The 24,347-nt window shown below is 37.9% G+C and overlaps 1 pseudogene; it reads left to right on the forward strand.

The window, feature by feature from the left end:
* Positions 1-5,456: 5,456 nt before the first annotated feature.
* LOC118639655 lies at positions 5,457-19,624 on the forward strand (annotated as a pseudogene).
* Positions 19,625-24,347: the final 4,723 nt, after the last annotated feature.

Raw genomic sequence — 24,347 nt, forward strand, 5'->3', positions numbered from 1 at the left:
TTATTGGTGATTTTTGCTGTTTTAAATGCCACCCCCACCACACACAGACACACACACACCCCAGCATAGTTGTAAAGTGCTATATGGTATTCATTCCTAGGCACAGGAAGGCTATGTGTGCTGTGCTTTGTGGAGAAAACACATGTCCTAGATAAACTCATTCAGGTTTATCATTAGTGCTCTTGACCATGAGATCAGTGTTAATAAATCAACAATAAATGTTACATAAGGTGTCTAAACAGAAACACATAAAACAAGATTATGTACTGATTGGTTGACAAAAATGTGTCCAGAGTGAGGTACCTAGTCTTGTATTTCCCCAGAACCAGTTCAGTATTTATTGTGACTTTACAGAACATTGCCTCAAATAATGAGAATCGACTATTTACTGAAGTACACATTCAAGTGTTACACCCATTTTTAAATGTTCATCTCATTGCCTACCTTAGATTCCATTATCCATTGTTTTAAATCCTCCTTTGCAAATACCTTTAATTCTTTCCCTTTCTCTTCCTCCATTTTACCTGCCTAAACCACAACCCTGGTTAATTCATTGTATGTTTGCTTCAGAGCAGTTAAAGTTGACTGGAGAAAAACACACAGTCATGCTAACTTTGAAGTGAGCTCCTTGTGTTTGCCCCTCCTCAGACTTAATTTCCCTAATCCATTTACCCTGTCCTCTTAAGCATCTGTTTAACATCTTTCTTCCTGACGATATATGCCCTCTCCTCAATCACAAGTCATTATTTTGCTTCTAGAAAATAGAAGAAATCAGAAATCGGTAACAGTCCTGCCTCCTCACACTGTGGCACCTACCAACCTTCCTACATCTGAATATACAGCTATGCTACAGTAACTGGATAAACTGTCCAATTTACTAAGACCAAACTTTTGCACTAAGTTCCATTTTACTGTTGGGATTGTCTTCTTTTCTTATGAATTTTTTTCTCTATGAACGGGATCACTTCTGTCAACTTATAAACATGTTTTAATAGTTGCCATCTTAAAAAATTTTTTGACCTGTATGATCTGCTCCCCTTTACAGAAAAACTTCATCTTCACTTCTGTTCTCTTAAACACACACTCCATTGAAACTGCACAAGATTAGCAGCAGCCTTTCCTCTTGCTTCTCTTCCTTTCTATTTCTTAAGTCTCCTTATTGGTTCCTCCTCCTTTTCCAGCCTCTAAATGCTGGAGTGCCCAGGATTCAAATCTCACAATTTGGACCACTTCTCTCTGTTCTCTCTCCCTAGGCAGTCTCATCCAGATTTTTGGCTAAATGAAATCCCCATCTGAATCTCCAACCCAAACCTTTATCCTAAACACTGGCATCACACAATATACCAAAACCAAACTCTTAATTTTCCCCCTCAAACCAATCCTGATCAGGTATTTCCTCTGAGAACTCTATAAAAATGGTACTTGACCACCCTATCTCCTTTACCCTGCTCTATTTTTCTTATACAGTTTGCTACATAATGGTACATATGTTGTTTACTGGTTTTCTCCCACTAAAATGAAAGTTCTGTGACATGCCAGTTAAATATTTTTTGAATGAAAGGATATTTCCTTACAAAGTTTATACAAAGAAGATAGCAAAGTATTATAATTCTTATGAGAAAAAAGTATGGTTCTATTTCTGCTTGCTTTCTAAAAGAATAGAATTTTAAATCCAGTCCTGCTGTCACAAATACAATGGCGCAAAGCTGGATTATTCCTAATACAGATAGAATATTATATTGCAATAGGTAACATTTGAAAAAGTACATAAATTTGCATGGTTAACAGTTTAAGAAGACCACTTTTATTTCTTTCTAATGAGCAAATTCAAGTTTGTAAATGAGCAAAAGACCCATATTTCTACCAATAGATTAACACATCTCAACCAATAAAGGGGGAGAATTTTGAGCCCATAGTCTGTAGTGATTCTGATTTTAATGTGATCCTGTTGGAGGAGGAATCAAAAAGTGACGTTCTCAACCTCTAGTTGTAGAAATGTTTTGCCAGGATTTCAAAAGGGTTACAAAATAAGGATGTTTTCCGAGAATGACATAATGTAGAGCTTTGGTTATATTGACTGACTAACAGATTACTAAAATCTCAGAAATTATGTTCCCTTGTATCTAAAATTGGGTTGATAGAATATAGGGCTGTCTATAAATAGTAAATTGAATGATATAAATTAGCACCTGGCACATGTATGTGTGCCACTACTGGTGGATATTCATTCAAAACAAACATTAAGCTCTGTATCATATCTTAGGATAATAGTATTAAGCAAATTCACTTGGTGTCTGCTCTTGGAGTTTATATTTTAACTAGCTACAATAAATAAGTGAAAGGAGACCCTTTTTGTTTTCAGATTTATAATGTGAAGCTTTCATTCACTATAGGAAAAAAAATAGGAAAAATAACTATTTAGAAAAGAGGAATAAAACCTCCAGGACAGCACCATATCAATATAAAGTTCCTCCAAGTGATACATACTAAAGTGTAGCCAAGATTGAGAGCTATGCCCTAAACCAGTGATTTTCAACTGGTGTGCTGCAAGAATTCTAGAACATGTAATATTTGACTATTTAGTCAGGGGCATTGGCCTCTTTTCTCTTAGATTGTCAAATAGAAAATGATAACACTCAACACAATAATAGCCATCTGGTGTAAATGAATCAGAATTAGACCTGGGGGTGGGTGGAGGTGGAAGAAGGTATAGAGGGGGTAAATGGTGATGGGGAAAAAAAGAAAGAAAGAAAACAATTATACCTTTATTTATTTATTTATTTATTTATTTATGTATTTATTTATTTATTTTTGTCAGGTCAGCAAAAAATATTTTTTGGTGTGCCACAGAATTTTAGTAATTAGTTTATGTGTGCCATAAGATGAAAAAGATTGAAAATCTCTGCCCTAAACCCTCTGCCTCTGTCTGGTAAAACTTCAGCCTGGATTAAGCCAAGTATTCACTTTTTTAGTACGTCTGAGCAGCTACACACTGCTGAAGACTGTTGAACAATAGAATGGATAGATCCACTAAAATCTCATGATCACCCAAATCAAATTCTGTTCAACTTTCTCACTCGCTCCAGCAAGTTTTTTAAACGTTCACTCTCATTAAACCTATCCCCTTTATTTTACTGCCTCCACTCTATTGTTAGGGGATAACTTCGCCTCCTTTCTCCTAAACAAAAGTCTTCCTGCTTCCAAATATGCAAATCCATTTACACTCAAGTTATCCTTCTCTCTATTTACTCAACAGTATATTGAGTACCCAGTATGTGCTGGGGATACATTAATGAACAATACAAACAGAAAAACCTCTACCCTCCTAGAGCTTATATACTAGTGGGAAAAGACAAACATAATATACATAAGTGACATGGTAGTAATTTAGAAAGTAGTAAGTACTGTGGAGAATGGAAGTAATAGGAAGTGGATTCAGGAGTAATATTTTAAATAATACCATCATTAAGTAAGGGACATTTGAGCAAAGACTTGGAATGTGATGAAGGAGCAAGCTGTATGGGTGTATGGAGAGGAGGGTCCCTTGCAAAGGAAACAGCAAAAGCACATGTCCTGAGGCAAGAGTGTGCTGGTATGTTCAAGAATAATAAGGAAAGTTGTATGGGTGAAATACGGTGACTGACGGTGAAAGCAATAGGAAATGAGGTCAGATGGGTTAAAGGAGAGGGCGGAGAAGCAGATTATGAAGGCTCAAAAAGGCTGTTATTAGCAGGTTGGATTTTATTCTGAGTGAGATGAGAAACCATGGAATTATGAGCAGAGAAATGACACTGGCTACTGTGTTTAGAGTACTCTGAATAACAAGGAAGGAAGCAGGGAAACTAGAATACATCTGCATTGTCCTAAGGTCACTATGTCAAAGCAGGAGTTAAGCCTCTGTAAGGCCATTTCCTTCACATGTTTTTCTTCTACCCCTTTAATTAATTTATGCCATCAGTTATCCTTTCCTTAGTGTACTCAAACTCTCCCGTTCATCTGAATCATTTTCATTTGTTTTTAAACATGTCTGCATCCCATGACCAAGAAAAAGAAGAAAGACCTTCCTTGACCCCAATTATTGCTCTATCACATTCCTCACTTCAGCCAAACTTTCCAGGAACACTCATCTCTGACAACTCACTGGTTTCATTCTTCACCCCTCTCTTCATATTTTGTCAAAATAGATGTCCTAAGATAGTGGTTCTTCAATAGGTAGTGTTGATTCTCCATGAGGCATTTGGAAATGTGTGGCAGTATATTTTTGGTTTTGACTTATATATTTTTTGTTATAAAAAGGGTGAGGTATGCTACTGGTGTTTACTTGTTGAAGGTCAAGGATACCTAACATACTGCATTTCTCACATTCAAGAATTGTCCTAATCAAAACGTCAATTTCACCCCATTGAAAAATAGTCTTAACATTACAAATGACTTCTATGTACCTATATTCTCTGAATATTTTTCAGTGTTTTTCCTGGTTGGTCTTAGAATATTTGACATCGATAGCTACTCCCTTTGTATTAATCTTCTCTCTTGGCTTCTGTAATACATCATATTCCTTGTTTACAGCCTACCTCTCTGACAACTCCTCTCATTTCTTTTTATAGACCCATCCTTCTCTATTCCACTACCAAATGTTGAAGTTCTTCGAGATCAGTCCCTTGAAGGTGAAGCGATGTCAACAAAAATGACGAGTAGGGAACTTCAAGGACATGTCCCTTACATAAAAAGCAAATAAATTGCAAAAATCATCAAAATCAAGTTAAGGTGAACTCTGGAAACTAATAAAACATTACAGTTACCAGACAAACAATCAGTTGTTGAATCTCAGTAGGAGAGCTTTGTGTCATTTCAACTTATTGTGGCCCTATTTCCTTATCCCAAGTTCAGCCACAATTTTGAAGACAACAACCTACGTTTCTTTTTTTCTTTTTTCAGATAGAGTGAGAGGGAAAAAGGGAGGAAGAGAGAGAGAGAGAAACATCAATATGAGAGAGATACATACGACCCCAACCGGGGCCGGGGATAAACTGCAACTGAGGTACGTGCCCTTAGCGGGAACCGAACCCAGGACTCTGGTCCGTGAGCCATTGCTCTAACCACTGAGCAAGACTGGGCAGGGCAACAACCTGCATTTCTAGTGTAGTTTCCTGGTGCCAGAGAGAACAGAGTAGACCTTGTTCTCAGAGAATTGTGGTAGTTTGTTTTGATATGTCAGGTGGCTCTCTGAAGGACTGGCACAAAGGACTTGTCCTTATTTCACCTAACTCAGAATTCCTCTGAGAAAGAGGCAACTACCCAGGGGACATTTGTCAAAAATATTTTTAAAGGAAAGTTTATTGGAGCAAACAATGGGCACACCAAAAAGCCTGGGAGGAAAGACTGAAATATGAGGTATTTTGGAGAATAAAGTATTTGAAAAGTTCTCACATATTCTTGGGAATCTAAAAGGCCACATGTATGCCCAAGGTGAGGTAAATGTTCAGAAAAGACCTGAAAAAACACTAAACACTCACCTCTGGCTAACTTTCAGGGTCTGCTGAAAAGGGAAATGAAGGCTTAGGTGGACTGGTAGATTGCCCATCTGAATGTTGAAGGTGTGTTCCCAATACATGCAAAGAGTCTACTGGCAAAGATTGGAAGGATTTTTTTTATTATTTTTTGTCCTATGCATTTAAGGAAACCTCTGATAAATCACTAGCTGGCCTCTAAGCCAACAAAACAGACTTTAGTGGCCACACACAGTAATACAGAGTTTATAAAGTTAGTTTAGAAAAGTCATTAAACAGACAACAGTAACCATAACAAGCAGCAAAAACAACCTTAGGGAGGCAGGAAAATATTATTCCCAGACTTGCTACAGTATAATAGTTAAAATGTCTAGTTTTCAACAACAATAAAAAAATGACAAGGCAGGCATGAAAAGAAAGTATGGCCTATACACAGGAAAAAAATTAATGGAAACTCTCTTAAAGAACATAGATACTGTACTTTTAAGACAGATTTTTTTATGAATCCTTAAAGATGTTGCAAGAGCTAAAGGAAATCATGGACAGAGAATTAAGGGTATCAAAAAACAATGTCTCACCAAATAAGAGAATGTCAATAAAGAGATTAAAATTAAAAAAAAGAACCAAGTAGAAATTCCGGGGTTGAAAAGCACAGTAACTAAAACTAAGAATTCACTAGAGAGGTTCAACAGCAGATAAGAACAGTGAGAAGAAAGAATCAGCAAATTTTAGATAGGTCATTTAAGATTACCCAGTCTGAGGAGCAGAAAGGAAAAAAAAAAAAAAAAAAAATGAACAGAGCTTAAGAGACTTGTGCGACAACATAAAGCATACCAATTTTTGCATAATGGGTGTCAAAGGAGGAGGAGAAAGATAGGGGAAGAAAAATACTATTTGAAGAAAGAATGGTTGAAAATTCACCAAATATGATAGAAGACAGGAATCCAGATGTTTAAGAAGCTTAACAATCTCCAAGTATGAGACCTACACCGAGACACGTTACAATCAAACTGTTGAAAGTCATTTACAAAGAATTCCGAAAGCAGTAAGAGAGAAGCAAGTCCTTACATACAAGAGCTCCTTTATAAGATTAACAGCTGATTCTTTTTTTCACCTGAAACTTTGGAAGCTAAGAGGCAGTCTGATGACATATTCAAAATGCTGAAAGCAACTCAGCCAAGAAGTCTATCCAGCAAAACTATATTGGAAAATAAAGGAGAAACAAGACATTCTCAGATAAACAAAAGCTGATAGTTTGTCACTATAAGACCTGCCACAAAAGAAATACCAAATTGAGTCCTTCAGCCTAAAATGAAGGGACACTGGACAGTAACATGAACCACATGAAGAAATAAAAAGCACTGTAGGTAGATATAAAAGGGTTGATGTATTTAAGTCTATGTCATTTGGGAACACAATGTATAAAAATGTAATTTGTGATAGCAACATAAGAGAAAGGATGAAGCCTAGGAGAAAAACATTTTCTAATATTGAAACATTTAATTTTTATCCAAACTGTCTCATTTCTTTGTTCCTCTTTGCAACACAGTTTCTTGAAATAATAGTCTAAGCTTGTTTCAAAGTCCTCCTTTCCAATTCTCACTTGAACTTAATCCTATCTGGCTTTTACCCCATCACTAAAAATGCTTTTGCCAAAGTTACTAATACCCTCCATATGGTAATTCCAAAGTTTAATCATCAATCTTAATATTATTTGACCTACAGCAACATATGACACAGTAGGTTACTCCTTTGTCCATGATACACTTTCTTCCTCTTAATTTCCAGAACATCACACTTTCTCCCTACATTACTAATGTTTCTTTTACTGGTCTGATGCTTCCTCCTGATCTCACATTAGAGTGCCCCAGGGCTCAGTCCTTTCCCCATTTATACATCTTAGTGATCTTACCTAGTTTCATTACTTTTAAAACCATCTGTTTGCTAGCAACTTTCTAATTTATATCTAGCTTTCTCTGCTGAGATTCCATATTCTTTATTGCTATCTCCATTTGCAGGACAAGTGAACATCTGAAACTTAAAATCCAAAAGCAAATTCCTGATTTTCAACCCTAAACCTGTTTAGGAGTCATCCTAATCTCACTAATGCTAACTCCATCCTTCATGGTGCTGAGGCTTAATTTTTCTCTTTTACACCACACATTCTATCAAGACTCTTGTTGACTCTACCTTTGAGGTAGAATTAGACTACTCAGTTCCTTTGCTACTGCCACCCTAATCCAAGCTACTATCCTTCACCTAGATTACTGCTTAGTGACTTACTACTTGATCTCTCTGGTTCTATCCTTGCTTCTTGAAGTCTATGCTCAACATAATAGCCAGTGTTGCTTTTAAAATATAAATCACTGTGTCATTTATCTGATTAGAAGGTTTCAATGGCTCCCTTTATCACTTATAGTAAAACCTAAAGTCATAATGGCATACATAAGTCTTTTGCCCCTTTCTTTCTGACCTCATCTCCAATTCTCTGCCCTTGCTTGCTTCAGTGGCCTCCTCCTTCAAATGATTTGGTCATGCTACCACTTGGGGGCCTTTGCACAAGCTGTTTACTGTGCATTCTGCTATATATCCACTTGGCTAACTCCTTTATTTTCTTAAAGTTTTTCCTCAAATTTCACTTTCTCAGGGCAGCCTAAATTGATCACCATATTAAAATTGAAGCCCTTCCACCTGCAACCATGACTCCCCTTGCTCTGCTTTGTTTTCATTTTACTGATAACACTTGTCACATTTTAGAATGCTGTATAATTTACTTATGTTTATTGTCTGCTACCGGCTATTACTTATGTTTATTGAACTTACCCTTATGTAAGTTCCATAAGGGTAGGAATCTTTCTCTTTTGCTCCCTGATGTATCCCAAGTATGTGGTTCACAGTTGATGCTCAATATATATTTGATGAATGAATGAATAAACAAATGAATAAAAATACACACAACTAGTGCTTAAAACACTTGTCGATGAAAAAGGAATATCTAACAGTTTAGGGTTAATGTAACCTCATGGGGTGATATGATCATAATTTGTAACTGGGCAGGTCAGGGTAGGTAGTCACACCCCAGGCCTGTAACTAGTAAAAGTTCTTAAGCAAACCCTGCTCATTGTTTTAGTGCATCTGGGTTAACATAACTTGAAATACCAGAAGTAATTCTCTTTTCCAGACCCCTCAAAGGCATAACCACTCACAAGAGGGCACATAATCTTAACTATCCTGTACCTTGCTTTCTTCCTTCTTCATGTAATTTTCTTTGTTCCTGCCTTAATTCCAAATATATAAAAGAAACTGCAAAGCCCATTCTCTGGAACACTTGAAATCTTGCTTCCCAGCATTGTCAGTTTGTCTCATATAAACTCCTCTAAAACTTATTTACAGGTTTGAATGTTTCTTATATTGACACATTGCACTACACATTTATTGGATTATAGCACAGTCAAAGTTGAGATTACAAATTGGAAAACAAGAACACTTCATGTGAAAATATGTGGTGTCGACATAAGAATTATGAATAAAGAGAATAATAAAGGGGAGCTAATGTACCATGCATTAAAATTTACTGTGGCTAAAGTAACTTAAAATGTAGGTTATGGATATTGGAAGAGACAAATACTACATGGAATTTGTTAAAGAGTACAAAAATCCATGTGGGTATACAAAGTGTTTTAAAGAAGACATTCTAAATCAGTAAGTTGATGGAATATTTAAGGAATGGTATTGAAATAATTGGCTACCAGTTCTGAAGAATAAATGAGATCCCATCTTTACACCATAGTTCAAAATATTTAGTGTATCACATTTCTAAATATTACAAGTTGAAGAATAAACTACTAAAATAAAATGTAGAGTAGTTTTGATTCAGGAGTAACTGTATGAAAACCCAGAAGCACTGGAGAAAAAGACCCATAGATTTGAAACATACCCATTTAAAACTTCTTCACGATGAGCCTGGCTGGTGTGGCTCAGTGGTTGAACATTGGCCCATGCACCAAGGGGTCACCAGTTCCATTCTCAGTCAGGCACATGCCTAGGTTGTGGGCCCAGTCCCCAGTGGGGGGCGGACAAGCAGGAGGCAGGCAATTGATGTTCTCTCTCATTAATGTTTCTATCTCTCCCTCTCCCTCTAATATCGATAAAGAAAAAATATTTAGCCCTGGCTGGTTTGGCTCAGTGGTTGGAGCATCGGCCTGCAGTCCAGAGAGATCCGGGTTCGGTTCCCGCTGAGGGCATGTATCTCAGTTGCAGTTTGTCCCTGGCTCTGGTTGGGTCGTGCGGGTGGCAGCCGCTCGGTGTGTCCCTTTTGCATCAATGTTTCTCTCTCTCTCTCTCTCCCTTCCACTCTATCTGAACAAAAAATGAAAAAAATATCCTTGAGTGAGGATAAAGAAAAAAAAATTAAATAAAACTTCCATTATCGTCCTGGCCAGTTTGCTCAATGGTTAGAGCATCAGCCCATGTACCAATGAGTCTCAGATTTGATTCCAGTCAAGGGCGTATATCTCAGTTGTGGTTTGGCCCTGGCCCTGGTCAGGGTCATGAGGGAGGCAACCAATAGATGTGTCCCCTTCACGTTGCTGTTTCTCTCCCTCTCCCTCCCTCCCACTCTATCTAAAGATAAATGGGAAAATGTCCTTTGGTGAGGATTGAAAAATAAAACTTCATGATGAAAAATGCACAAAAATGTTAAAAAAAAAAATTATGGGTTTGGGGAAAATAATTGCAACCACATTAAAATCAAGAAGTTTATATGTATACTATACAAAGTGTTCCTAAATTCAATAAAAAGGCTAACAGCAGACAAGAATATAAATTATATTAATAGAGTTTAGTTGCCCTCTTGTCTCTGCAGAATCCAGGTAACCCTTCCCAATATGGATTTGAACAGCACTGCAAGTAGCAGACTACAGAAAGAAACCTAGCAAGGCAGGACTGGTTACAAGAGTCAAGAGGATATCCTTCAAAAACAGTTTGATCAAAACCCTTACCCTCATAGAGCTACACAGAAACAGTTGTCCAAGGAAATGGGCATTCTGGAGTATAACATTCATATGGTGGTATAGGTAAATGTGGTACAACTAAACTATAAAACAACCATTATTCAGAACCACCTGAAATTGAGGTGAATGGAAATCCTACAACTACGAAATTGAAGAAGCCACATCGAAACTAGTAGGAGGGGCAGAGGCACAGACAGGATGGTCCCACATCCACCTGTCGAGGATAAAAATCAGGAGGGCTACCTCAGCTGGGAAAGTCCTCCCTGAGGAGCAAGGGTTCCTCATCTCACACCAAGGCCCCCAGCTCAGGGTTCCAGTGCCAAGAAGAGAATTCCCCTCAACTTCTGCCTGTAAAAACCAGCAGGAATTGAGACTGAGGAAGGTTAAGGCTGCTGGAGTCTCAGGTAGTTCCTCTTAAAAGGCCCACACACAGACTTACTCTGATTTGCTCTCCTGGCTTCAAGGTGGGGGAGGCAGCTTGAAAGGGACCAGAGACATACTGGCAAGAACCAAGTTGTTTGGCATTGGGGCGAGAGCTGGAGAGGCAGCTTTATCCCAGACAAGACATGCTGGTGGAGGAATTCGTTCCTTTGGTGAGCCCTTTCCCTACTGGGCGGTTAGACATGTGCCATATCTGGGACTCAAGCAACACGCCTCACACTGTTTGCCCTACCCTGCTAATTCCCTGAGGCCCTGCCCCACCAAACTTTCAGGCCCACCCAGGCTGTTTTCAGTGGCTTTACAATAGGATTGGCCTGTCTTGGCTCTTCTAATTTTCCTAAATTCTCTCAAACACCACCTGGCCTAGCAAGCCCCATACCTCTAGCTAACTGGCCCCAGGCCTGGCACTAGAAGCAGCTAGCCTTGGTTCACAGCTTGGCTTTGCCTGGGCACCTCTAAGACCAGCACAATAAGCAGCCATCAGTAGATTGCTTTGTAGCTTATGCCTGGTGGGCCCAGGTAGAACACAGGCAGAGACTGACCTTGCCTAAGAGCCAGCACACCCAGTGAACAGCTTCAGACCATGTTGCAGCACCACAACCCAAACACCTCCACAAGCAACACACTCAAGGAGTGGATTCAGTGGATACTAGAGTCCTGATGAAGTAAGTCTTGCTCTGTGTGGTGGGCCCTGCACAGCTGATCCTCCAAGGTGGTCAGAAATCATAACCAATCCTACCAACTGGTCAGCCTGAGTAAGTCCCTCCTATTGATGTGCCAACAGCTATCAAGCTCAATTACAACAGAAGGGAGGACAGTCCACACGAGGGATGCACCTTGAGGAAGAAGCTCTGAGTGACCAGGGAAGCTGTGCCACTGAACTCTACAGGACACTGACTACAAATAGGCCACCCCGCGAAGCCTAGGAGACATAGCAGCTCTACCTAATACACACAAACAAACATGGAAGCAGTCAAAAGGAGACAAAGAAACATGCCCAAATGAAAGAACAGAACAAAACTCCAGGAAAAGAACTAAACAAAATGGAGGTAAGCCATCTAACAGATGCAGAGTTCAAAACACTTATTATAAGGATGCTCAATGAACTTAGTGAGAATGTCAAGGAACTCAGTGAGAACCTCAAAAGCATAAAAAAGGATCAGTTGGAAATGAAGGATGCACTAACTGAAATAAAGAATAATTTATAGGGAATCAATAATAGAGTAGGTAAAGCCAAGAAGCAAATTGATTTGGAATATAAGGAAGCAAAAAATACCCAATCAGAACAAAGAATCCAAAATAATGAGGATAGTTTTGAGGAGCCTCTGGGACAACTTCAAGTGTACCAATATTTGCATCATGGGGTTCCAGAGAAGAGAGAGAGCAAGAAATTGAAAACCTATTTGAACAAATAATGACATAAAACTTTCCTAATTTGGTGAAGGAAATAGACATACAAGTCCAGGAAGCACAGAGTCCCAAACAAGATGAACCCAAAGAGGCCCACACCAAGACACATCATCATCAAAATGCAAAAGGTTAAAGACACAGAGAGAATCTAAAAAGTAGTAAGGAAAACAAAAACAAAAACAATTAGTTACCTACAAGGGAGCTCCCATAAGACTCAGCTGATTTCTCAAAAAAAAACTTTGCAGGCCAGAAGGGAGAGTTAAGAGATAAAGTGATGAAAACCAACGACCTACAACCAATATTACTCTATTCTGCAAAGCTATCATTTAGAATCAATGGCTATGTAAAGAGTTTCCCATACAAGAAAAAGCTAAAGGAGATCATCACCACCAACCCAGTATTATATGAAATGTTGAAAAGAACAAAAATAAGAACAATAAAATGGCAATACATACATATCTATCAACGATTGAATCTACAAACCAAATGAACAAGCAGAACAGAAACAGACTCATAAATACAGAGAAATTTTTGTTGGTTGCTAGATGGGGGGAGGGGGGTTGAGGGAATGGGTGAAAAAGGTGAAGGAATTAAGAAGTACAAATTGGTTGTTAGACTGATGAACCTCAAAGGGAAGGGAGATGGGGGGACAGGAAGAGATAAACCAAGGAACTTATATGCATATATGCATAACCAATGAACATAGACAGTGTAGGGAAGGCAGGAGTGGGGCAGAATTGGGGAGGAGGGGCTCATTGGGGGGGGGGAATAGGGGAGCATCTGTAATACATTCAACAATAAAGATAAGTTTAAAAAGAAAAAGTATAATATAAAATAAAATATATTAATAGATCAGTCAGAAGAAGAAATACAAGTGGCTGATAAACATACCAAAAATGTTCAACTTCATCTATAAACTAAGAAATGATTAAAATAAACAACTTTTCAGTTCAAAACTAGACCAAGCAACTGCATGTACCTCTTTCAAGATCCATTTTGTTTTTTTAATTTTATAGTCATTACCCTTATGTGTACCTCCTCATTATTATTTTCATTTTGCAGATTAAAAAAACAAATAACTAGGGCTTAAGTAGTTCAATTAGTTGGCCAAAGTCACAGGTAATAAAAATAGCAGAGCTGGGGTGGTTTGGCTCTAGAAACTAACCTCTAAGCCAGTATGCTATCCTACCTCTCAATGAATTAAAGCAAATTTTTGTAGTATGATCTGGGGATAATCAAGACCCTTTCAGAAGATCTATGAAGTCAAAATTTTTCATAATAATAAAACATTGTTTTTTTTTCACTCAATAAGGTACAAAGCAGTTTTCATGAAGCCACACAATGTGTGATGTTATCAAAGACTGGATACAGCAACAGATATGAGATTACCGCTAAGTTTCATTGAGCCAATTATTCAAGAAATTTACAAAAGTCACTCTTGTTTTGAAAAATAATTATTTTCCATAAAAATATTTTGTTAACATAGTTTATTTTAAATGAATTAATAAATATTTTTAAATTTCTTAGTTTTAATTTCTAATATAGTAAATATCAATAGATAAAATCCACACAAACAGCTCTGGAATCTTCAGTAGTTTTTTAGGATGTAAAGGGGTCCTGAGATCACAAAGTGTGAAAACTACTAAAAGAATTACCTTCAGAGAACTGACAGCTGGGTCAACTGAGCCTTCATCCCCTTCTTCCTTTTCCCTCACGTATACAGAGCATACCCTGGTGGAATTTATGGCTTTTTCTGCTAAGAACAAAATCTCTAGAACACTTCTCTAGGCTAGAGCAGTGTTTCCCAGTGTCATATGGAAAATGATTGGGAGTTACTGTGCCACCTTCAGCCTGTTTCTATTCCCTGGGCACAAACCTGTGTACAGGTATAAACTGTCCATTGAACAGTATGCTCTGTTTGATAAATAGCCCCATCCAGCAGCATGCTGGCGGATATAATTGGGTTCCCTATTAGAGAGAGGGCATGCTTATCTAGCTAGGGCCAGCAGCAAGGGTTGTCCTAGATGACAAAAAAGTAACTGATGTTTGTAATCTGCTGTAGCTGGAAGGTCACCTGATTCTGGTTTTCCATTTACTATATTGATTTTAAAGTTTCATTTTAAGATTAGTTGTTTAATTGAGCTGACATAAAGAAAAATATTTTTAAATGTTGCATAATATGTGAATATGGCAAAAATTAAGTGAGTGAAGTTTGAGAAACACTGCTCTAAAGAAAATTACTGATCTGCCAGAGGTGAGTCTTTGGTATGGTTGTTGAGTTCTGAGAAAAATAGGGCAGAACTTGAGTTAAATCCATACCCCCGCATTAAGAGAAGTAAAAAATAAACAACAACAACAAAAAACTGTGCCTAACAGTGATAGATCAAATCCCTTTACTTTAACGTTTGTGGGAAATTTCTAGCCTTTACCTATTCCTTCTTCCATTGAAACCTGCTTGTCAGTCTATTACATTCACTTATACAAACCTTGTGTCCATCCCCGTGAGTCTTCTGCTACTCAGCCATCACTACAGGTTTAATTACCCCTTAAAATATGTGAGATCATATATCTAACAAGATACTGATACCCAGAAAAGTAAAGAACTCCTTACAATTCAACCAGAACAACAACAAAAACATTAATAGGCCAAGATTTGAGTAGATATTTCTCCAAAGAAGATATACAGATAGCCAACAAGCATATGCTCAACATCACTAATCATTAAGGAAATGCAAGTCAAAACCACAATGGGATATTCACATTCACTAGAATAACTTACTAAAAAAAAAAAAATGAAAGAAAAGAAAAAGTGATTAGGATATAAAGAAACTGGAATCCTTGTGCATTGCTGCAAGGAATGTGAAATGGTTTTACTATGTGGAACACTGTGGAGATTCTGTTCAAGGGCACATACCTGGGTTGCAGGTTCCATCCCCAACCCTGGTTGGGATTGTGTGGGAGGCAGCCAATTGATGTGTCTCTCTCACATTAATGTTTCACTCTCTCTCTTTCTCTAAAGAAAATCAATGGAAAAGTATCCTTGGGTGAGGATTTAAAAAAAAATTACACACACACACACACATTTACTATATTATTCTGCAACTCCACTTCTGGATATATACCCAAAAGAAAGCAAGGGCTCAATAAGATAACCAAAAGTTGGAAGCAACCTAAGTGTCCATTGACACATAAATGGATAAAAAAATATAGTATATACATACAATGGAATATCATTCAGCCTTAAAAAGGAAGGAAATTCTGACACATGCTACAACATAGATGGACCTTGAAGACATTATGCTAAGGGAAATAAGCCAGATACAAAAGGACAAATACTGTATAATTAATTCTACCTAGATGAGCTACCTATTATAGTCAAATTCATAGTGACAGAAAGCAAAATATAGGTTACTAGGGTCTGAGGAGAGGGGCTAATGGAGAGTTGTTTAATTGGTACAAAGTTTAGTATGGGATGATGAAAAAGTAAGTGGATGGTGGTGATGGTCACACAACAATGTGAATGTACTTAGCACCATAAAACTTTGCACTTACAAATAGCTTGAATGGTAAAATTTGTTACCATCACAATTTGTAAAAATCACTGTGTGAGAATATATTATCCAGATAACGTAGAATCTGAACCATAATACTGTATGTCTCGTGAAATGGATAATCAGATGACCCCAAAATACTAACCAATCCCTACTCACAAAACCACAATATTCAATGTAATTTGCATGACATTGTCTACTTGTACATATGCTCATTTACTCACAGATTAAAATTTTAGACTTATGGAATATTGTTTCTGGGTCTGTTTTAGTCTTTTCTTTTGCAACCGTGGCAATCTTACAATAGAGCAGGCTGGATCCAAAAGGAAGCTGAGTATTCTGTCAGGAAGTTACCCTAAAACAGACGGACCAGTTATTCAACAATATATGAGGCAACTCCACTTGGCCAGGGAGTTCAAGTGCTATAATAACAGTTAATCAGGCCTTACTTATTCAGATCCCTGGTTTATCCAGATCATTTTACAAAGCAAACTTTCCTCTACAAACTTATTTTTACAAAGCAATACAAAAATCTTAAGAAAATGGTAAGCAACTTTTTAAAATAGAAAAGCCAATTGCTTTTGTGAAAAATGTCATTTTATCTACTTTTTACCAAGCTACTGCAATTACTCTTTTCTTGTGAATAAATGTTTTATTACTTTTATAATTTTAGAAGCGACATAAACTGGCAGCATTTCTCAAAAACAAACAAAAAATTATCACTGCCTCAAAGGTTTCAGTATTGTCCCTGAGATAGTATTATCGGTCTTGGAATCAAAGCCTACAAAGTGGTTTCTACAGCTCCTTTATTCTCCTAAGTTTTAGAAAGATTACACCCATAGGGGTCTTTACCAAAGTAAGATTTGCTTATAAGTAGAGTGTGGTGCAGAACCCTAGAGGTTTCTAATATTTTTTGCAATTATTTCTTGTTGAGATAGTTTCTCTGGATCTTGCAGTTAGCAATCATTACACCAGTCAACACTCTCCTGACAGTATCTGATGCTCCATCAATATATCATAGGATCTAATTCTGTAAAACTTTCCAAGCACGCATGTTCATGTACTTTGTTCAGTTTAAATTCCTGGGAGATAGATGAAGGGAGGGATATAGCTTAATCCAATTTAGGATAGAATCACCAGGTACCCAGTTTTCATGCAGTGTTTGAAGAAAATTTGATAATTCCACTCATGTAAATGTCCAATATTTCCTAATTAATTAAGTTTCAATATTGTTTTAGGATAATACAACTTCTGTATGAATATTCTTTTGGCTCACTGTTGGCCTGTATTGAGCCTTTAGGCCATTGCATTAAATACATTGCAACAGGGAGCATCCTTGGCACATACATGCAGGTGCATGTTTTTGCAGCCCAGCCCAGTAGGGACATATGACTCCATTGGCATGGCTCCAAACTTATATTAGAGTTGTCTGTTTGTCAGGTGGTATGCAACTGTGCAGTAGTTCGGAATTCTTTCCTTTTAAAATGTTTTCTTTCTTTTTAAAAAATTAATTAATTATGTTTTTTTACAGATGTACCTCCTTTTCCCTCATTGACACCCTCCTCCCCAATCCCATCCCATCTCCACCTTCACAGTATTGTTATCTGTGTCCATTGGTTATGCATATATGCATATAAGTTCTTTGGTTTATCACTTCCTGCACCATGAGGCTTGTCAGTCTATTCCCTACTTCTGTGTCTCTGGGTCTGTTTTGTTCATCAGCTTATTTTGTTCATTATATTCCACATTTAAGTGAGATCATGTGATATGTCTTTCTCTGTCTGGCTTATTTAACTTAGCATAATACTCTCCAGGTCCCTTCATGTCATCTGAAAGGGTAAGAGATCTTTCTTACAGCTGCATGGTATTCCATTGTGTATATGTACTACAACTTTTTTATACACTCATCTACTGATGGACACTTGGGCTGTTTCCAGATCTTAACTATTGTAAACAGTGCTGCAATGAACATAGGGGTTCATAAAATGTTTTCTATTTGGCTTTCATTCTTTCTTGCATCACAAAGTATACTTCTAGAAAAAGGAATATTCATCAACTATATCAAAAAAGACAGGCCAGCCCTGGCCAGTTTGGTTCAGCAGTTGGCGCGTCGGCCTGCAGACCAGAGTCCCGGGTTCAGTTCCCGCTAGGGGCACATACCAAAAAGAAAAAACAAAATGAAAACGAAAAAAGATAGGCCATCTTAAATCAGCATTTAGAAAATTAAATGTAGTTTGAAAAATTCTAAATAGATTTTTGATGGTTTTCTATTTGAAACTTACTTTTGTTTAAAATATTGACATAATTATATAGTGAATAAATTTACCTGTGCAACACCACAAATAAAAAAGCCTCTGTGGCAAAAAGGCTTTCTTCCAATATCTTTTCTCCTTTCTTTCTTAGTAAAATGCTTAGTTTCTAGTGGGGCCCATCTCTGTCCAGAAAAAGACTGTATTTCCCCACTTCTTTGTAGCTTGATGTGGCAATGTGACAAAATTATGTCGAATAGTTTATGAAAAGAGGTAATCCATGGAACTTCCAGGATGTCCTTAAAAAAAAGTCTATTCTACTTTTCTTCCTCCTCTGGCTACAATGCAGTGTGATAGCTGGAGTTTGAATAGCCATGTTGGACTATGAAGTCAGAGATAAGAACCTGGTGTTCAAGCACCATGGAATAGCATATCATCCCCAGAAAGACTAGCTCCAGATTTTTTATGAGAGAGAAAATAATTTATTATTTCATTAACCACTGCAATTTTGGATTTTTTCTTGTAGCTAGACCTAATTCAACTCAAACATGGGAAAAAATGATTTACTTTTGAGAATGTACTATATTATGCTCTCAGTTGTTTAGTTTTGGCTAACCATGATATCTGCATTTAAAGAAGTTATTCAGATCTAAATGATGCCCCCATAGTAATATAGCGCACTCCCTTTTTGAGGACATCAGTATCTTCAACATGATATTCTCTTTCTTTGAAGGAATATCATGTCTTAACAAGTGAAAATAGATTATCTAAAGCAAATAACTTTCAACTTTAAATTTGCTTAAAAATATCAATATTTATTTTCAGTTCTTGTGTCTAATACAATTGTGGGAAAAAATTAGTGTGATGGGAGCCTTCGCAGCCGTCTGATCGCTAGCCTTGCGCTCGGTGCCTGCTGCCTGCCAGTCTCATCCAGCCGGTTCTCGCCCCCGCCTCGGCCTGCTGAGCTCGCCCCCTTCCTACCCGCAGACACTTCCCAGGCCAAGACCGGGAACCCCGAGTACGCCTCGTTGTTCGCGGTCATGGGCACCTCGCAGCGATGGTCTTCAGCGCCCCGGTGCTGCATATGGCACAGCCAAGAGTGGCACCGGCATTGCAGCCATGTCTGTCATGCGGCCAGAGCTGATCATTAAGTACATCATCCCTGTGGTCATGGCTGGCAGGCATCATTGTCATCTACGGCCTGGTGGTAGCAGTCCTTATCGCCAATTCCCTGCATGCAGGCATCAGCCTCTACAGGAGTTTCCTCCAACTGGGTGCTGGCCTGAGTGTGGGCCTCAGTGGGCTGGCAGCTGGCTTTGCCATTGGCATTGTGAGGGACGCCAGCGTGCGGGGCCCTGCCCAGCAGCCTCGACGATTCATGGGCATGATCTTGATCCTCATTGCTGGGTCTCTACGGTTTCATCGTCACCCTTATCCTTTGCACAAAGTAACCCCTCTCCAAGCCCACCAGCCACAGAATATGATGTAAAGACCACCCTCTCCACATTCCAGAACGAACAGCCTGATACACACGCACGGGGCAGCTGCCCCCCCTCCCCCTCCAAGTAGTTGGTCTTGTAAATGTGCAGTGTCCTAGTGCCAATTGTCTGTTGCCCCCACCCGCCCTGTGCTGTGGACATCTGGGCCCACTCATCACCCATCCAGGTCCCCCGACCAGTGAGGATACTGGCTTCTAGCCACCCCTACCCATTTATCTGCCCTAGAGTGCATTGTGTATAAGGATGAATTCGAGTTGTCATTTTCACAGGATGTTTATTTATAAAGATTTGACCTGTTTGCAGTCTGTGGAGCAGCCCTCCCATATCCCAACTATAGTAATCTTTAGTGTTGCTTTGTGGGGTTACCTGTGTGCCCTGAGACTTTTTGTATGGAACCATCGTCCTCCAGCCCTGGCTGTGGGGCTGTGAGCTGGGCCTGCCAGGCCCAGAGCCGTGTCCAATAAAATTCTCGGATGTGACTGGAAAAAAAAAATCAGTGTGATGTGTAATTTGTGTTCTGTTGAATTCAAAAGATTGAGGATTAAATTAATTCTAAGTGCATTTTGCATTGAAGAGGATTGCTTCAAGCATGCTGACGAGTTTATTTATTAACTTAGATGGTGGTTGCATATGTATTTGCTTCATAATTATCCATTAAACTATACATATGTTTATGTCCCTGTCTATAATATGTACATTATAATAACAAAGGATTTAAAAAGTGAATTTTGTGGCTTCTCTTAAAAATACACCTTTTGTTACCAGACTAAAGGGGTTCGTTGAAGCCCAATCACTCAAGAATAGAGTCTGAAGCCAAGATAGTAAGGGTTTACTAGTTGGGGAAATGGTGCCAAGCCCAGAATAACAGGTAAGCCAGTGCTAAACATCCTGGTTCCATGATGGCTTGCAGGGGGTTAAGTGAGTTAGGGTCATGGTCAGGATCCTGGTCTCTGCTAGGGTAGTTGATCATTGCGTCTTGTCCTGATGTCAGCCATAGTGGCACTTCATCTGTTTTCACAAGGATATGTTTTCTGGGGTCATTCTACTTTTATGGGTCTGGAGCTGAAACACATCTTAGGCCTAGAAGTTATCTTTAGTTTGATGGAAACTCTGTATCTATGGTTAATAGACTACAGGCTTTGTTCCTAGGATTGTTTAATGCAGCACTCGTTTTTGATAAAAACTCTCAGTAAAATGGGAATAGAAAGATCATACCTCAATGCAATAAAGGCCATACATAACAAACCTATAGCCCACACCATACTCAATGGGCAAAAAGCATTTCCCTTAAGAACAGGAATAACACTTATGCCACTTTTATTCAACATAGTACTGGAAGTCTTAGCCACAGTGATCAGACCAGAAGAAAAAAATAAAAGACCTCCAAATTGGAAAGGAGAAAGTGAAACTGTCATAATTCTCAGATGACATGGTATTGTACATAGAAACCCTAAAGACTCCACCAAAAAACTACTAGATTTAATAAATGAATTTGGCTAAATATTAGGATATAAAATTAACATTCAGAAATGGAAAGCATTTTTATGCACCAATAATGAATACTCAGAAAGAAAAACTAAAAAACAATCCCATTTACCATTGCAACGATAAAAAAAATTAAAATACCTAGGAATAAACTTCACCGGGGAGGTAAAAAGACCTGTTCTTAGAAAACTACAGGACACTAAATAAAGAAATAGATAAAAATATTTAAAAAGTGGAAGCATATACCAAGTGCATGGATTGGAAGAATCAACATCATTAAAATGCTTATACTACTCAAAGCCATCTATAGATTCAAAGCAATCCTTATTAAAATACCAATGACATATTTCAAAGATCTAGAACAAATACTTCAAAAGTTTATATGGAACCAAAAAAGACCCTGAATAACCAGAGAAATCTTGAAAAAGAAGAACAAAGTTGGAGGGATCACAATTCCAGATATCAGGTTATACTACAAAGCCATTGTAATCAAAACAGCCTGATAATGGCATAAGAACAGGCATATAGATCAATGGAACAGAACAGAGAACCCAGAAATCGACCCAAGGCATTATGCTAATTAATATTTGACAAAGGAGGCAAAAGCATACAATGGAGTAAAGATAGTCTCCTCAATAAATGGTGTTGGGAAAATTGGACAGATATATATATATATATATATATATATATATATGAAACTAGACCACCAACTAATAAACTCAAAATAGATAAAAGATTTAAATGTAAGTCACAAAACCATTAAGATCCTAGAAGAAAATGTAGGCAGCAAAATCTCAGACATCACACATAGCACAATATTCACTGATACACCACTTAGGGCAAAAGAAATTAAGAACAATTTAATAAATGGGACTACATAAAACTAAAAAGCTTCTGCACGGCAAAAGAAACCAGCATCAAAATGAAAAGGGAACCCACTAAATGGGAGAACAAATTTACTAATGATACATTGGATAAGAGGCTTAATTTCCAAAATATATAAAGTATGCATACAACTCAACAAAAGGAAGACAAATAATCCAATTTAAAATGGAGCAGAGGACCTGAATAGACACTTCACTAAATAGGATACATAAATGGCCAAGAGACATGTGAAAAAATGCTCATGTCACTAATCACTGAAGAAATGCAAATTAAAACAACTATGAGGGATCACCTCACACCTGCCAGAATGGCTTCTATCAGCAAATCATCAAACAAGTGCTGGTGAGGATGTGCAGAAAAGGGGACTCTAGTACACTGCTGTTGGGAATGCAGACTGGTGCAGCTACTATGGAAAACAATATGGTGTTTCCTCAAAAAATTAAATATTGAATTGCCATTTGACCCAGTGATCCCACTTCTAGGAATTAGAAATATATCCTAAGACTAAAACAAAAATCAGAAAGAATATATGCACCCCTATGTTCATAGTAGCACTGTTTATATAGCTAAGATCTGGAAACAGCCCAAGTGTCCATCAGTAGATGAGTGGATAAAAACCTGTGGTATATCTACCCAGTGGAATACTATGCAGCTGTAAGAAAGAAAGATCTTGCCCTGCTGGTAACTCAGTGTTTTAGCATTGACCCATGTACCAAGAGGTCACTGGTTCAATTTCCAGTCAGGGCACATGGCCAGGTTGTGGGCCAAATCCCTAGTGGAGGGCATGCAGGAGGTGACTGACTAATGTTCTCTTTCACTGATGCTTTTATCTCTCTCCCTCTCCCTTCCTCTCTCTCTAAAAGAAAAAAGAAAAAGAAAGAAAAATCTCTTACCCTTTGAGACGACATGGAGGGACCAGGATAGTATTATGCTAAGCAAATAAGCCAGTCAGAGAACGACAAGTATTACATGATCTCTTTTATTTGTGGAATATAGTGAACAAATGCTGATGAATAAAATAGATCCAGAGATATGCAAATAGAGAACAGACTGACAAACCTCAGAGAAAAGGAGGGTTAGGGGAGCAGGAAGAGATAAACTAAAGAACTTATATGCATAACCAATGGCACAGACAACAGTATGGTGAAGGCAGTTGTGGAGGGAAGTGGAGAGGAGGGTGTCAATGGGGGAAACAAGGGGGGACATCTGTAATACTGTCAGCAATAAAGATAAAAACATAAAGATTGTTTAATGCTGACCAGGGCCTCATTGTTCTGAGGGCTTAATGATTAAGGAAATAGACTTGCAAGGGAGAGGGAGGCAGGTGATTTAGGGTGCTCGATGAGGTGTGTTAAGGTGGGAGGGTGAATAGGAAATATCTATAACTGTGTCAACAATAAATAATGAAATAAATAAGGAGAGATGTCATATTAAAGAAATGAAGTTTCTGTGTAGTTACACTTTCCCCTGTCTTATAGCAAATATTTTGTTTTTGACAAAATGAAATGTAAAATACAAAATTCATATTATTGTTAGTAAATTTGCCGATAAAATATGCATTACTTTGATTAACAAATTTTTATCAAATGTATGTATTATTTTCATTGAAACCATCCAGTAGTTTTAAGTATAATTCCATAAAGTTATCACACTTTTGATGTACACTATAACATATACATTAACTAACCCACCTGGGATCTAGTTAAACTATAACCACCCCAAAGGATAGAGTAAGATGGATAGATCAGATTATTTTTTAAAGTTGCACTAAGATACTAAGACATATTTTCATTAAAAAATACAGCATAGTAGAAGAAACTCGGGTCTCCACTAGTGTGTTTGGATAAAGCACGTATTTTTTAAATTTTAGTTTATTCTATAAAAGAGGTATAATAATCTTTATTTTACAAAATTGCAAAAATGCAGCGAGACGTGAAAGACCTTTTGCAATATTATGATTTATCAGAAATATATGGTCATTCGGATAACTGAAATATATTTCTCAGATATATTTGCCCTTCATCCAGGGTTCCTGGTTTACAGCTCACAAACCTCTGGGAAATTCCTAAGTGAGGAGAGTAACAAGGGTGTCTCTTGTTGTGTTATTGAAGTAACGTTTGGACTTCACCAAAAGGTGGGAGCTGGTTATTATTAGGAGCCAACCATATGGTTAGAGGATTGGAATTTTCAATCCCACCCCCTGACTTCCAGGCTGGGGAGAGGGGCTTGAGGTCGAATCAAGCACCAATGGCCAACGACTTAGTTAATCATTATTACATAAAGAAGTCTCCATTAAAGACCCAAA

The sequence above is a fragment of the Molossus molossus genome, unplaced genomic scaffold (assembly GCF_014108415.1).
Source record: "Molossus molossus isolate mMolMol1 unplaced genomic scaffold, mMolMol1.p scaffold_m16_p_1, whole genome shotgun sequence".
Lineage (NCBI taxonomy): Eukaryota > Metazoa > Chordata > Mammalia > Chiroptera > Molossidae > Molossus > Molossus molossus.